Genomic DNA, 14,552 nt, shown 5'->3' with positions numbered 1-14,552 from the left:
TCACATTACTTTCTGTGGATGACAAAACTTTTGTCTTGCCAAAATCTGACCTTACTGTGTTCATTAACCCCTTCACCACCGGCCACTAAAACACCCTAATGACCGGGCCATTTTTTGCAATTCTGACCAGTGTCACTTTGACAGGTTATAACTCTGGAACGCTTCAACGGATCTTGGCGATTCTGACATTGTTTTTTCGTGACATATTGTACTTCATGTCAGTGGTAAATTTAGGCCGATACTTTTTGCGTTTATTTGTGAAAATTTAGGAAATTGTGAGAAAATGTGGAAAATTTCGCAATTTTCAAACTTTGAAAATGTATGCCCATAAATCTGAGAAATATGTCACACAAAATAGTTACTAAATAACATTTCCCACTTGTCAACTTTACATCAGCGCAATTTTCGAAAGAAATTTTTTTTTCGTTAGGAAATGCCGAACAGTGTGTTGTCTGCCGGGTGCTCGGGTTCGGCATATTGTGGATCGGATAGACAGATTGCTGGGTGGGGCTGGGGAAAACCCAGCGGTCATGGTGCACATTGGTACTAATGACAAAGTTAGAGGCAGGTGGAAGGTCCTTAAAAATGATTACAGGGAACTAGGAGAGAAGCTGAAGTCCAGGACCTCCAAGGTGGTGTTTTCAGAAATACTACCGGTGCCACGAGCGTCACTAGAAAGACAGCGGGAGCTTAGGGAGATAAATATGTGGCTTAGAAATTGGTGCAGGAAGGAAGGGTTCGGGTTCATGGAGAACTGGGCCGACTTCTCAGTCGGCTACAGGCTCTACGGTAGGGACGGGCTGCACCTCAATGGGGAAGGTGCAGCTGTGCTGGGGGAGAAAATGGTCAGACGGATGGAGGAGCTTTTAAACTAGGATCGGGGGGGAGGGAGGGTAGTGGAGCAAATAAGGGGATAGATAGAGCAGATAGAGACAGGGAGACGGTAGGGGTCAATGAAGGATTAGGGGGGGATGGGACATACAAGGAACGTAGGGAGGCTAGGAGTAATAAAGGTGTTAATAGGATTAAATGTCTACTGGCAAATGCAAGAAGTCTTGCAAACAAAATGAATGAATTGGAGACTCTTATGTCAACCATGGATTATGATGTGGTGGGCATTACGGAAACCTGGCTGGATGAAAGCCATGACTGGGTGACAAACATACAGGTTTATAGTACATTTAGGAAGGACAGGAAAGGCCAAAAAGGTGGTGGGGTGTGTATATTTATCAAATCTAACCTAAAACCTGTGTTGTATGATGACATTGAGGGGAACAGCAACAATGTAGAGTCAGTATGGGTAAATGTACATGGGGAGGGGAATAATGGAAAAATGCTAATTGGAGTTTGCTATAAGCCTCCTAACATACCTGAACAAATAGAGGGTGAAATGCTGGAACAAATTGAAAAGGCAGCTAATAATAATAATCGGGTTCTTATTATGGGGGATTTCAACTATCCAGACATACAGTGGGACATAGAATCTTCTGGTTCTGCTAAAAGCTGTAAGTTCTTATCTACCATTCAAGACCATTTCCTCTCTCAGATGGTAGGTGAACCGACCAGGGGAGATAATTTGCTAGATCTGGTCCTGTCAAATAGACCGGATACAATTTCAGATCTACAGGTCCGGGAGCACTTGGGCACCAGCGATCATAATATGGTAAGCTTCGACATAATATTCAATAGAACATTTCAAAGGGGGAATGCTAAAACCTGGAATTTTAGGAAAGCTGATTTCAACAAATTAAGGGAAGAGCTTAAATGTGTAGATTGGGACAGAGTCATGGTAACTGGGGATACCGAACATAAATGGGGTAAGTTTAAGGATATACTACTAGAGTCCTGTAAAAAACGTATACCCTCTGGTAATAAAATGTCCAGGAATAAAAAGAAACCACTATGGATAAATAAGACTGTACAAAGTATAATAAAACAAAAACAAAGGGCGTTTAAAATCTTAAAGGCTGAGAATACAGAAATAGCATTGCAGGAGTATAAAGATATCAATAGGCAATGCAAAAAAGAAATCAAACAAGCAAAACTAGCTACTGAAACAAAAATCGCCAATGACATTAAAATAAATCCCAAAATCTTTTATAAATACATTAATGCCAAAAGGAAAACAAAGGATAGTATCGGACCCTTAAAATATAATAACAAGTTAGTTATAGAGGACAAACAAAAGACTGAGATATTAAATAGGCATTTCTCATCTGTATTCACCAAGGAACTGACTGTACCAGGGATCATTCAACAAGTGAAAAATCAAAGTCCACCACCCGATATAATTAATTTAACACAAGATGAAGTACGCCTACGTCTGAGTAAATTAAACATTGACAAATCCCCAGGGCCAGATGGCATTCATCCACGAATATTGAGGGAATTGAGCTCCGTAATCGACAGACCGCTGTATCTCATCTTTTTAGACTCACTTGTAACAGGGTTGGTGCCTCAGGATTGGAGGATTGCTGATGTGGTACCGATATTTAAGAAAGGTAAGAGGGTAGATCCAGGCAACTACCGTCCAGTAAGCCTGACATCAGTAGTATGCAAAGTTTTTGAGGGCATTTTAAGGGATGACATGCAAAAATATATTGCAGAAAATAATATGATAACTGACAAACAGCATGGATTCATGAAAGATAAGTCGTGTCTAACCAACCTGTTGGGGTTCTATGAGGGGGTAAGTGCAAACCTGGATATTGGTAATGCAGCTGATGTGATTTATTTGGACTTTGCAAAGGCATTTGATACTGTACCACATAATAGCCTTATACTAAAGCTCCAGAAGCAAGGACTAGGGGACACAATATGCAACTGGGTAAGGAATTGGCTAAAAGATAGGAAACAAAGAGTAGTCATAAATGCTACATTCTCTAAATGGGCTATAGTCAGCAGTGGGGTGCCGCAGGGATCTGTGCTAGGACCAATTCTTTTTACTCTCTTTATTAATGACCTTGTGGATGGGATTGATAGTACAGTGTCAGTCTTTGCCGATGACACCAAACTATGTAGGATATTAAAAACTGACCTGGATAGTACAATATTACAAAAAGATCTGGATAAGATGTCAGAATGGGCAGATACTTGGCAAATGAGATTTAATGTTGATAAATGTAAAGTAATGCACCTAGGACAGAGTAATCCTATAGCTGCGTATACATTAAATGGAAGTAAACTCGGGACTACAGAACAGGAGAAGGACTTGGGTATTCTCATTACAAATAAGCTGAGCAGCAGCACTCAATGTCAAGCAGCAGCTGCTAAAGCAAACAAGATTTTAGGGTGTATAAAAAGAGAGATTAGATCCCGTGATCCCAACGTATTGTTACCCCTTTATAAATCACTTGTAAGGCCACATCTGGAATACGGGATCCAGTTTTGGGCTCCACATTTTAAAAAGGACATTCAGAAGTTAGAGTCAGTTCAAAGGCGGGCAACTAGACTATTACAAGGAATGGAAGGCCTCCCATATGATGGCAGATTGAAAAAGTTAGATATGTTTAGCTTAGAAAAAAGACGTCTCAGAGGAGATCTCATTTATATGTATAAATACATGTGTGGTCAATATAAAGGACTGGCACATAACTTATTTCTTCCGAAAACAATACTAAGGACCAGGGGGCACTCACTGCGAGTGGAAGAAAAGCGATTCCGACACCTAAATAGGAAAGGGTTCTTTACAGTTAGAGCGGTCAGACTGTGGAATGCCCTACCACAAGAGGTAGTAATGGCAGATACTATAACAGCTTTTAAAAAAGGGCTGGATGATTTCCTCACTACACACAACATTGTTGGTTATAAATGACTTAGTGACTAAATGTAGAACTGGTGGAGGAAGGTTGAACTAGATGGACCTAGGTCTTTTTTCAACCTAAGTAACTATGTAACTATGTAACTAAGTTAGAAGGGGTCAAAGTTCATCAGCAATTTCTAATTTTTCCAACAAAATTTACAAAATATTTTTTTTAGGGACCACATCACATTTGAAGTGACTTTGAGAGGCCGAGGTGACAGAAAATACCCAAAAGTGACCCCATTCTAAAAACTGCACCCCTCACACTGCTCAAAACCACATCCAAGAAGTTTATTAACCCTTTAGGTGCGTCACAGGAACCAAAGCAATGTGGAAGGAAAAAATGAAAATTTTACTTTTTAACACAAAAATGTTACTTTAGCCATAAAATTTTCATTTTTACAAGGGAGAAAAGAGAAAGTGCACCCTACAATTTATTGTGCATTTTCTCCTGAGTACGCTAATACCCCATATGGGGTAAAAATCAATTGTTTGGGTGCACGGCAGAGGTCGAAAGGCAAGGAGCGCCATTTGAATTTTTGAACACAAAATTAGCTGCGCTCATTAGCGGACGCCATGTCGGGTTTGAAGACCCCCTGAGGTGCCTAAACAATGGAGCTCCCCCACAAGTGACCCCATTTTGGAAACTAGAGCCCTCAAATATTTTTTCTAGATGTTTGATGAGCACTTTGAACACCTGGGGGCTTCACAGAAGTTTATAACGTTGAGCCGTGAAAAGGAAACATTTTTTTTTTACCACAAAACTGTTGCTTCAACTAGGTAGCTTTTTTTTCACAAGGGTATCGGGAAAAAATGCAACATAAAATGTATTGTCCATTTTCTCCTGAGTACGCAGATACCTCATATGTGGTGGAAATCAAATGTTTGGACACACGGCAGTGCTCGGAAGGCAAGGAGCGCCATTTGAATTTTTGAACGCAAAATTAGCTGCACTAATTAGCGGACGCCATGTCGGGTTTGAAGACCCCCTGAGGTGCCTAAACAATGGAGCTCCCCCACAAGTGACCCCATTTTGGAAACTAGAGCCCTCAAATATTTTTTCTAGATGTTTGATGAGCACTTTGAACACCTGGGGGCTTCACAGAAGTTTATAACGTTGAGCCGTGAAAAGAAAAAAATTTTTTTTTACCACAAAACTGTTGCTTCAACTAGGTAGCTTTTTTTTTCACAAGGGTATCGGGAAAAAATGCAACATAAAATGTATTGTCCATTTACTCCTGAGTACGCAGATACCTCATATGTGGTGGAAATCAAATGTTTGGACATACGGCAGTGCTCGGAAGGCAAGGAGCGCCATTTGAATTTTTGAACGCAAAATTAGCTGCACTAATTAGCGGACGCCATGTCGGGTTTGAAGACCCCCTGAGGTGCCTAAACAATGGAGCTCCCCCACAAGTGACCCCATTTTGTAAACTAGAGCCCTCAAATAATTTTTCTAGATGTTTGATGAGCACTTTGAACACCTGGGGGCTTCACAGAAGTTTATAACGTTGAGCCGTGAAAAGAAAAAAATTTTTTTTTTTACCACAAAACGGTTACTTCAACTAGGTAGCTTTTTTTTCACAAGGGTATCGGGAAAAAATGCAACATAAAATGTATTGTCCATTTTCTCCTGAGTACGCAGATACCTCACATGTGGTGGAAAGTAATTGTTGGGCGCATGGCGGGGCTCAGAACAGAAGGGCACCATTTGACAGCAAAATTGATTGGAATCATTAGCGGACGCCATGTCACGTTTTTAGACCCCCCCCCCCATGGTGCCTAAACAGTGGAGCTCCCCCACAAATTACCCCATTTTGGAACTAGACCCCTCAAGGAATTTATCTAGATGTTTAGTGAGCCCCTTGTACCCCCAGGGGCTCCACTGAAAGTGGATAACGTTGAACCGTGAAAATTATATATTTTTTTTTAAATTTTTGCAGCAACAAGGTAGCTTTTTTTTTTTCTTTTTACAATGGTATCAGGAAAAAATGGACCATAAAACGTATTGTGCAATTTTTCCCGAGTACGCAGATACCTCACATGTGGTGGAAATCAATTGTTTGGGCGCATGGCGGGGCTCAGAAGACAAGGAACGCCATTTGACTTCTCAAACGCACAGACGCAGTGCACTGATTGGCCACTGCAGGAGGCACTGTCGGATGAGATACAAAAAGCGCTGGGGATACGGAAAAAAAAAAAAAAGTCACGCCAAAAATTGAGCAGGGATGTTGATCCGCGGTCAGCGGGACGTACGGACAGATGCGATACTTTTTTTTCTGTATCCCCGACGCTTTTTGTATTGCATCAGTCCGTGCGTCCCGCCGAGCGCTGATCAGGGATGCACATAACGGATCGGCATCCCTGCTCAATTTTTGGCGTGACTTTTTTTTCCGTATCCCCGATGCTTTTTGTCACGCCAAAAATTGAGCAGGGATGCCGATCCGTTATGTGCATCCCTGATCAGCGCTCGGCGGGACGCACGGACAGATGCGATACAAAAAGCGTCAAGAATACGGGAAAAAAAAAAGTCCCGCCGAAAACTGACCACGGATGCAGATACGTTATCTGCATCCCTGATCAGCGCTCGGCGGGACGCACGGACGCATGAGGTGTAAAAATAGAAAGGGGATAAAGGAAAAAAAGAAAAAAAAAAAGTTATACTCACAGTACCCAGAGGTTTAGCAGGAGGAACAGAAGGCAAGGAACAGCTTTACAGCAGCAGCCAGCAGGCAGGAAGTTGGACAGCTCAGCAGAAGACCCAGGAAAAAGGACCCAGCGATGGAGGCAGATGTGATCGGCCGGTGAAGACAGGTAAGAGGACGTCGGGGGGACAGCAGAGGGGGACGGGGACAGCAGAGGGGGACAGCAGAGGGGGACAGCAGAGGGGGACAGCAGAGGGGGACAGCAGAGGGGGAGGGGGAGAGCAGAGTGGGAGGGGGAGAGCAGAGGGGGAGGGGGAGAGCAGAGGAGGGAGATACCGGAGGAGCTGCAGAATAGAGATCACGGGGGAGGCCGGCAGATTGGGATGTCGGGGGGCAGACAGGGATGTCTGGGGGCAGACCGGGATGTCTGGGGGCAGACCGGGATGTCTGGGGGCAGACCGGGATGTCTGGGGGCAGATCGGGATGTCTGGGGGCAGACCGGGATGTCTGGGGGCAGACCGGGATGTCTGGGGGCAGACCGGGATGTCTGGGGGCAGATCGGGATGTCGGGGGGCATGTCGGGATGTCGGGGGGGCAGGTCGGGATGTCGGGGGGGCAGATCGGGATGGCGGAGGGCAGATCGAGATGTGGGGGGGCAGATCGGGATGGCGGGGTGGGCAGATCGGGATGGCGGGGGGCAGATCACAGGGGGGCACGGGCAGGGGCCATTACGGGAGCGCGCAGGAGCAAATCACAAGAGCGCGCAGGGGCTGCAAGAGAGAAGGGGAGGAGGGATACCGGAGGAGCTGCAGAATAGAGATGTCGGGGGGCAGATCGGGATGTCGGGGGGGCAGATCGGGATGTCGGGGGGGAAGATCAGGATGTCGGGGGGGCAGATCGGGATGTCGGGGGGGGGGGGGCAGATCGCAGGGGGGCACGAGCAGGGGCCATTACGGAAGCGCGCAGGGGCTGCAAGGTGAGCACAATACTCACCGCTCCTGCTCCTGCGACGTGACGTGACAGCAGCGGCAGCAGCAGCGGTGGCGTGGTACCACTAGTACCAGCCAGTGCTGCACGATGCAGACATGTTGGGGGAGGGTCCCCAGACCAGCACAGGCCTGGGGAGGGCGGCCACCGGCAGATCAGACCGCCCCACTGCACACTGATTGGAGCGATTGCGCGTCATAGCACGATCGTTCCAATCAGTGCTGCAGGGGGGGCCACGGTGTCTGCTTGCTTCCAGCCACTGATCGGAGCTGCTGCAGCCCCAGTCCTAGCTGGATTTTACAAGATCACACTATTTTTGGCATTTTTTTTTGCCGAAAACAGCGTGATCAATGTGATTGGCGGTTCCGATTTGAACAGCCAATCACATTGATCGCCTATGGGGGGTGGCGATGCCACCCCCCCGGGGTCAAGCAAAGGTCCCCTGCTGTAAGAAACAGCAGGGGACATTATTTGAAAGCCGTTGCTATGGCCACGGCAATCAAATGAAGTTTAGGCCGTAAAATTACGTCCCTGGTCATTAAGTCACGTTAAAATAGGACGTAATTTTACGGCCCGCGGTCGTGAAGGGGTTAAATGATCAATATTTCCGCTTTGCAGCAACTTTATTTTCATAACCTAAACCAAATTTGGGAGGGTTTCAGCTTTCAAAACAGAAATTTATAAAACCAATGGATGAACTTAAAGTCAGGTTATAAGCTTATATTTACATAACATGGATAAGTGACAGAACTTCTTTCAGGGACTTTAAACATTTACAGGAGTTGTAGTGAAGGGTGTGAATATGCAGAACCTGATGATATTATCAGGCTTTGAATGTTGCAAACATTGTACACTTTGCAAGTGCATTTATTGTATTGGAAAAATCCTATACAGATTTAAGAGAGAATTCCCACTAAAATTCCAGTCTGACTGTAATTGTATGTACACAAGGCGTCTGTTTCAGGTGGTTTCTGCCTGAAATGTGCCCTGAAAAACGTTGCTACAGTGTCCCGTAAGATGAACATAATGCACAGCAATGTCAAGATGACATTGCTGTGCACATGTTACATCTTATGTGATTTCTTTTACCCACAGCAGGGTTCGGAAACTTTGAAGAGGCTAAAAAATGTGACATTCTTATTCTTCTGGCAGCTTCCAAGTGGATTTCTTGAAAGTACACCCATGTTTTCCTGAAGCAACTTTGCCAGGGAAAACTTAAAAAGATGTTCTGTGCAAAGACCCTTTGATTTGTTTGTAGTTTGACATGGCACAAACCCACGTGTGGTTTATTCCCGAACAATGAGGCTAATCTGCATATGGCATATGCAGTTCACTCTCCAGAAGGGATAAGTGAACCCAAAGTTCGGTGTTCAGTGTTCGTACCAAACATAGACTTTACAAAAAAAACAGAGTTCAACTGCTTTACGTATGAAAACCACTAGTGTGAGCATCACTGTGCTCGGATACGTTCGATGCTCAGCCAAGTGAGAGCCACTTGTAGTGTTTGAGTGGCCCGCATTGGACGTAACAACAGAGTGATGGGATGTAGTGTGCGCCAAACTGAAAAAAATAGAAAAGTTCTGGCCACCCTCCCCTGGAAGTGATATGTTTATGGCTGGCTGCATGAATGGGGAGACCTGAACTGCCCAATTAGTGACTACTATTGGGATTCAGGTCAAGTCCAGGTCCCAACATAAACTTTATCTAAAGTCTGGCTGAACCTGCCAAACTGAACTTCAACGAGTTTGCTCATCTCTACTCTCTACTTTTAAGTTACATGTCACATTTTTTTCCATGATACCTATTTTTAAATGTACATATTTTCACAATTTCAACAGTATAGTGGATTTTCCATGGAAAGGGAATCTGTCACCAGGTTTTTGTTACCCAGTCTGATAACAACATAGGATGTATGGGCAGATATCCTGATTAGAGTTGAGAGGACCCATGGAAGTTGGTTTTCTTCTGGTCCAGCTAAACTTATTTAAAGTTTGGTTTTGAACCTGTACTTTACCTGACCTTTACTTGTAGTCACTGATTGACAGTTCGGGTCTCCACTCCCAAGCAGAACACTTCTGGGGGTGTGCGAGGATTTTTCCATTTTTCTTTTTGGGTGCACACAACATCTAAACATGATGTTACCCCTATTGAGAGCCATTCAAACACTGCAAGCGGCTCAAACTTGGCCGAGCACCGTGCATACTCGAGCACAGCGATGCTCACGTGAGTGGTTTGCATTTGTAAAGCACCTGAACTCTGAACCCAAACTTTGTGTTCTTGGAAAACTCTGAGTTTTTACTGAACACTGAACTTCAGGTTCACTCATCTCTAATCCAGATTCCATGATTGTAACATTTACTGAGCTGATTCCTACAATTTTGATAACATCACTGTTGTAGCTGCTGCATATCCATCAGTTCTCTGCATGCTGAGCTGTGTAATCTGGCACACACCAGTGATTGGCAGCTTTCTGTGACCACTGTGCCATGGCTCATGAACATCGAGGACCACCTGGCATCAGGTTTACTAGATCTCCTTCTGATAAAACATTGATTTGATCAAAACTGCAGCAAACAGCCCAGTAAATGACATATCAGTTTAATCAGGGTTTCTGTCTATACATTGTTGCTCTCAGATTATGTGTCAAAAACTTGGTGACAGATTCCCTTTAAACCAACAAAAGTCTTTCTGTCAGCAGATTATTAAAGCTGACTTCAAAAAGTGAACACAATCTACTTGTCCATGAAAACAAAATCTATTTTCGCTACATATTTATAATAAATCATGATAAATTATCTGTGTTCTGACAAATTTCCAGCTTTAATTAATAGGTCACTGGGTCCTTTTGCTCTATACTGACAGCTAAACTCAAAAAATCCAATTAAACTGCAAAGTAAGAAAAAAAATCAAGGAAAAAAAACATCATGAAGGATGTATAGATGAAACTGCTCATTTTTTATTTGGCATCATAAAGGACAGGTGACATGAATCACTAATCTCATGGCCCTCTGCCTTAATGCATACACTTTATTTTCCTATATTGGGGCGATATATTCCTTACATTTAAATCTTGGTAATCACAGGTGAGATTTCTCAGTGCCATGCATTCATTCTGAACAACAAAACACATTACTCTTAGGGGAGAGCGTCCTTGTAAAGACACAGAAATGGAGAACACGTAAGGAATGGCTGCACTATGATGCATTATATAGATTTGCAGCTTGTACATTATCGTTACATTCATAATAGCTGACATGGGTATTTCTAAGTGTCTAGTTATTGAAAGCCAGGAAACATTTAATCATCCTCTCACCAAGTTCATTTAAAATCATTTCGGAGGAGAAAAATAAAAAATAAAAAAAAAGAAGCTTCTATTGTAATTACATTTGGATAAATCTATTCGAACCCTGGACTCTTTTGCCAGAGCTCAAAGCTATGAGGATGTCAAATCAAGAATTTTTATTTTGTATACTTTATCTATAATTACCATATAGTGGCCTTCATGGTTGCCAATTTACCTTTTTATTGTTTTTGGAGAGCTTATCATAAAGCATGGACAGACATTATTATTTTAAAAACACACTAGAAGACCATAATATATCATTAGGATTGTTGCTCCCACGAGGGATAAAAAAGTGTCCGAAAATAAATAAATTTTTTATTTAAAAATAGATAAAAAAAAACATAACGCGTTTCGGCTGACAATAGCCTTCCTCAGGTATCTGAATCCCTTTATAAAAAAGTTAATGTGTTCCAGTTGAATGAATGGGACAGTGGTAAAATATTCTGCATACATTTGTCACGTGTGAAGGCAGTCTTTTTGAATTGGAGCATTGGCCCATATAACAGTTTCTCCAGTTTTCTGGAGAAATTTGATCCTTGTTAGTGGCTTTAGTTTTTGCGGCTAATCCTCTATATGTTTTGCAACAATTTTAAATAGTTTTTCTTATTTTAAAATATTCTTTTTAGACAACTTTGCTAATCCAAATGTCTTAATCCCTTAGTGACCTTGTCAATTTTGACCTGGATGACTAAGTGAAGTTTTTTTAAATCTGTCCCTGTGTCACTTTATGCAGTAATAACTCTGGAACGCTTCAACAAATCCCAATAATTCTGAGGTTTTTTTTTTCAAGACACATTGTACTGAATGTTAGTCTTAAATTTAGGTAAATACTTTTTGCATTTATTTGTGAAAAATATCGGAATTTTGCTCAAAATTTAGAATTTTCAAACTTTCAAGTTCTTAAAACAGTTAGTCGCATTTAAGAAAATAATTAATAAATAACATTTCCAATATGTCTACTTCATTTTTTTCCACAAAAGTGTTGCATTAGCCATAAAGTTTTCAGAAAAAAATGGATACTAGAGTTTGTTAAACACTTTCTTATGAGGGCAGCGATACCCAACATGTAGTCAAAAAGTTCTATTTCGAGACACAGCAGGTCTCGGAAGGGAAGAAGCACTATTGAATTTTGGAACCTAAATTTGGCTGAAATAGATTGATGGCAGCATGTCACATCTGCATGCCCCCTAAGGTACCTAAACAGCAAAAACCCTAACAAATTACTCCATTTTGAAAACTAAACCCCCTCAAGGATGTTAACATTAGGTGGTCAAATTGAAAATTTTCCTTTTTTTCACAATAATGTTAGTTTAACCTTAAATTTGTACACATTTTCAAAAGGTAATATGAAAAAGTGGACCAAATAGTTTGATACCCTCTTTCTGATGAGCGCAGCGATATCTGACATGCATTCAAAAAGTTCTGTTTAGACAAACAGGAGGGCTTGGAATGGAAGGAGAACTATTAAAATTTTGGAAACAAATTTGGCTGAAATAGTTTGCAAGCACCATGTTACAATTCCAGAGCCCATAAGATTCCTAAAAACCAGAAACATTCACAATTGACCCCATTTTGGAAGCTACAACCCTCAAGGATTTAAACCAGAGTATAGTGAGCATTTTTAACTCACATGTTCTAAACAGAATTTGATAACATTATTTCATCATATTGAAATTTTTAATTTTTCTCACCAAACCAGCACGGACTAAAAAAATAAATAAAAATAAATGGCGTTTGGCAGCCAAACTTGACCATGAACGTGACCCCCAACAACCCCCATGCAAATCAAAATGGCTGAGAAATTGTGGGCTGTAAAATGGCCATAGTAAGCGATAGGGGGCTACAAATGGAAGTTAAATGGTAGTAAGAGTAGGATCACACTGCAGACAGACTCTCTTCCATGCCCGCTAATTAAGATTCAGCAATATTCACTGCTTCCCTGACCACCCTTTGTGCCAGTGTTTGTGATTAGTTGCAGACTGATATACATGTCCCCCACCCTGTGCTTGCTGCGGTGCTTGGTTGCAATCAATTTGCTGTTTGGTAGTTTATAAAAAGACAGGCTCCAGCCATATTTTTATAGCTAGCGCAGGTAAAGCAGCTACAGGCCGCAGCCACGGTAAAGCATACAATTTGGGGCTGGTATTATCGAGACGGGAAGAGCTATGGATATAGGTTCCCCAGCCTAAAAATACCAGCCTGCAGCTGCCCAGAATTGGCAGATCCGATTAGATGTGCCACTCTTGGTGCTTTACCTGGCTCATCCCAATTGCCTTGGTGCGGTAACAATCGATGTAATATAAGGGGTTAATGAAAGCTGTGATTTGTCATAAATTAGAGCTGTCATCAAGCCCTAGATTAGTAATGGAAGGCATCTATGAGACTATTACTAATCTTGTAAATAAAAAGAAATAAAACACAACACCAAAAAATCCTTAAAGGGAACCAAACATCAGGATTTTCATGTATTAGGTGCAGCCAGTGCAGTACTGGCACTATGAGGTACAGTGTGTACATACCACCAAGGGGCAGCTCGGGTTTTTAGGCAGTGAAATCAAACTTTATAAAATTTGAAAAATCAAGCACTTTTTGATTGACGTGTGCACCACTCTCCTAATGTCTGGGCGGGTTATGCACTTGTATCCTTGCCCCCCGCCGCCTGTTCCTTCCTCTCTCTGGTTGTATTCAAATTTCTCTCTTCAGAAACATGGCGTCGGAGTTGGCACCTGCGCATAGCGCTTATCTCCGGCGCCATGTTTCTGAAGCCCGCAGTAGCTAGTATTACCTGCAGCTACGATATCGTGCCGCCCCGGGACACCGTGCCAGCACAGCAGCCGCCTAGGACACCGGGACCGGGTCTCGCAGCACTGCCATCACGGGGTCATGTGAGTCCATTGTGAACTTACCTCACCTGACCCCCGATGTCGCTGGCAGGCTGCTGTTGGCTTTTTCCTGTGGCTTACCGGTGTCCTAGGCGGCTGCTGTGCTGGCACGGTGTCCTGGGGTGGCACGATATCGTAGCTGCAGGTAATACTAGCTACTGCGGGCTTCAGAAACATGGTGCCGGAGATAAGCGCTATGCGCAGGTGCCAACTCCGGCGCCATGTTTCTGAAGAGAGAAATTTGAATACAACCAGAGGGAGGGAGGAACAGGTGGCGGGGGGGTCGGAGATACAAGTGCATAACGCGCCCGGACATTAGGAGAGTGGTGCACACGTCAATCAAAAAGTGCTTGATTTTTTAAAATTTATAAAGTTGGATTTCACTGCCTAAGCACCCGAGCTGCGCCCTGATGGTATGTACACACTGTGCCTCATAGTGCCAGTACTGCACTGGCTGCACCTTATATATGAAAATCCTGATGTTTGGTTCCCTTTAATTATAAATAAAATACACTCCCCTTTAGTAACCCCCAAAACACCCTTGCAGAGTTGATGTAATCTATATGAATTTCCGATACAATCATCAGCTTTCCTATATCCGGACCCTGCAGAAAGAAAAAAAACATATCCGCTCTCTACAGGCTCCTGAAATCACTGAAAGATGATGGGGACCCTGCTGTGGCAGGTGATGTCACTCAGTTCTGTGGTGGTCACACCCAGGCTCCCCTGCTGCTCTCAGTGAAAGTGCTACCCGATTGTTGAACTGCAGGTCATGGCATTTTTGTTGAGCATGGTTTTGAGTGGGAGTAGAGAACAAAATGCTGCTCTTAGAGTCTCCAGACATCCTCAAACTTGAAGACTTCCTCTTTGTCCTTCGAGTCAAATTTGAGACA

Source organism: Anomaloglossus baeobatrachus, chromosome 5 (genome assembly GCF_048569485.1).
Source record: "Anomaloglossus baeobatrachus isolate aAnoBae1 chromosome 5, aAnoBae1.hap1, whole genome shotgun sequence".
Taxonomy (NCBI): domain Eukaryota; kingdom Metazoa; phylum Chordata; class Amphibia; order Anura; family Aromobatidae; genus Anomaloglossus; species Anomaloglossus baeobatrachus.
This window is presented reverse-complemented; position numbering follows the sequence as displayed.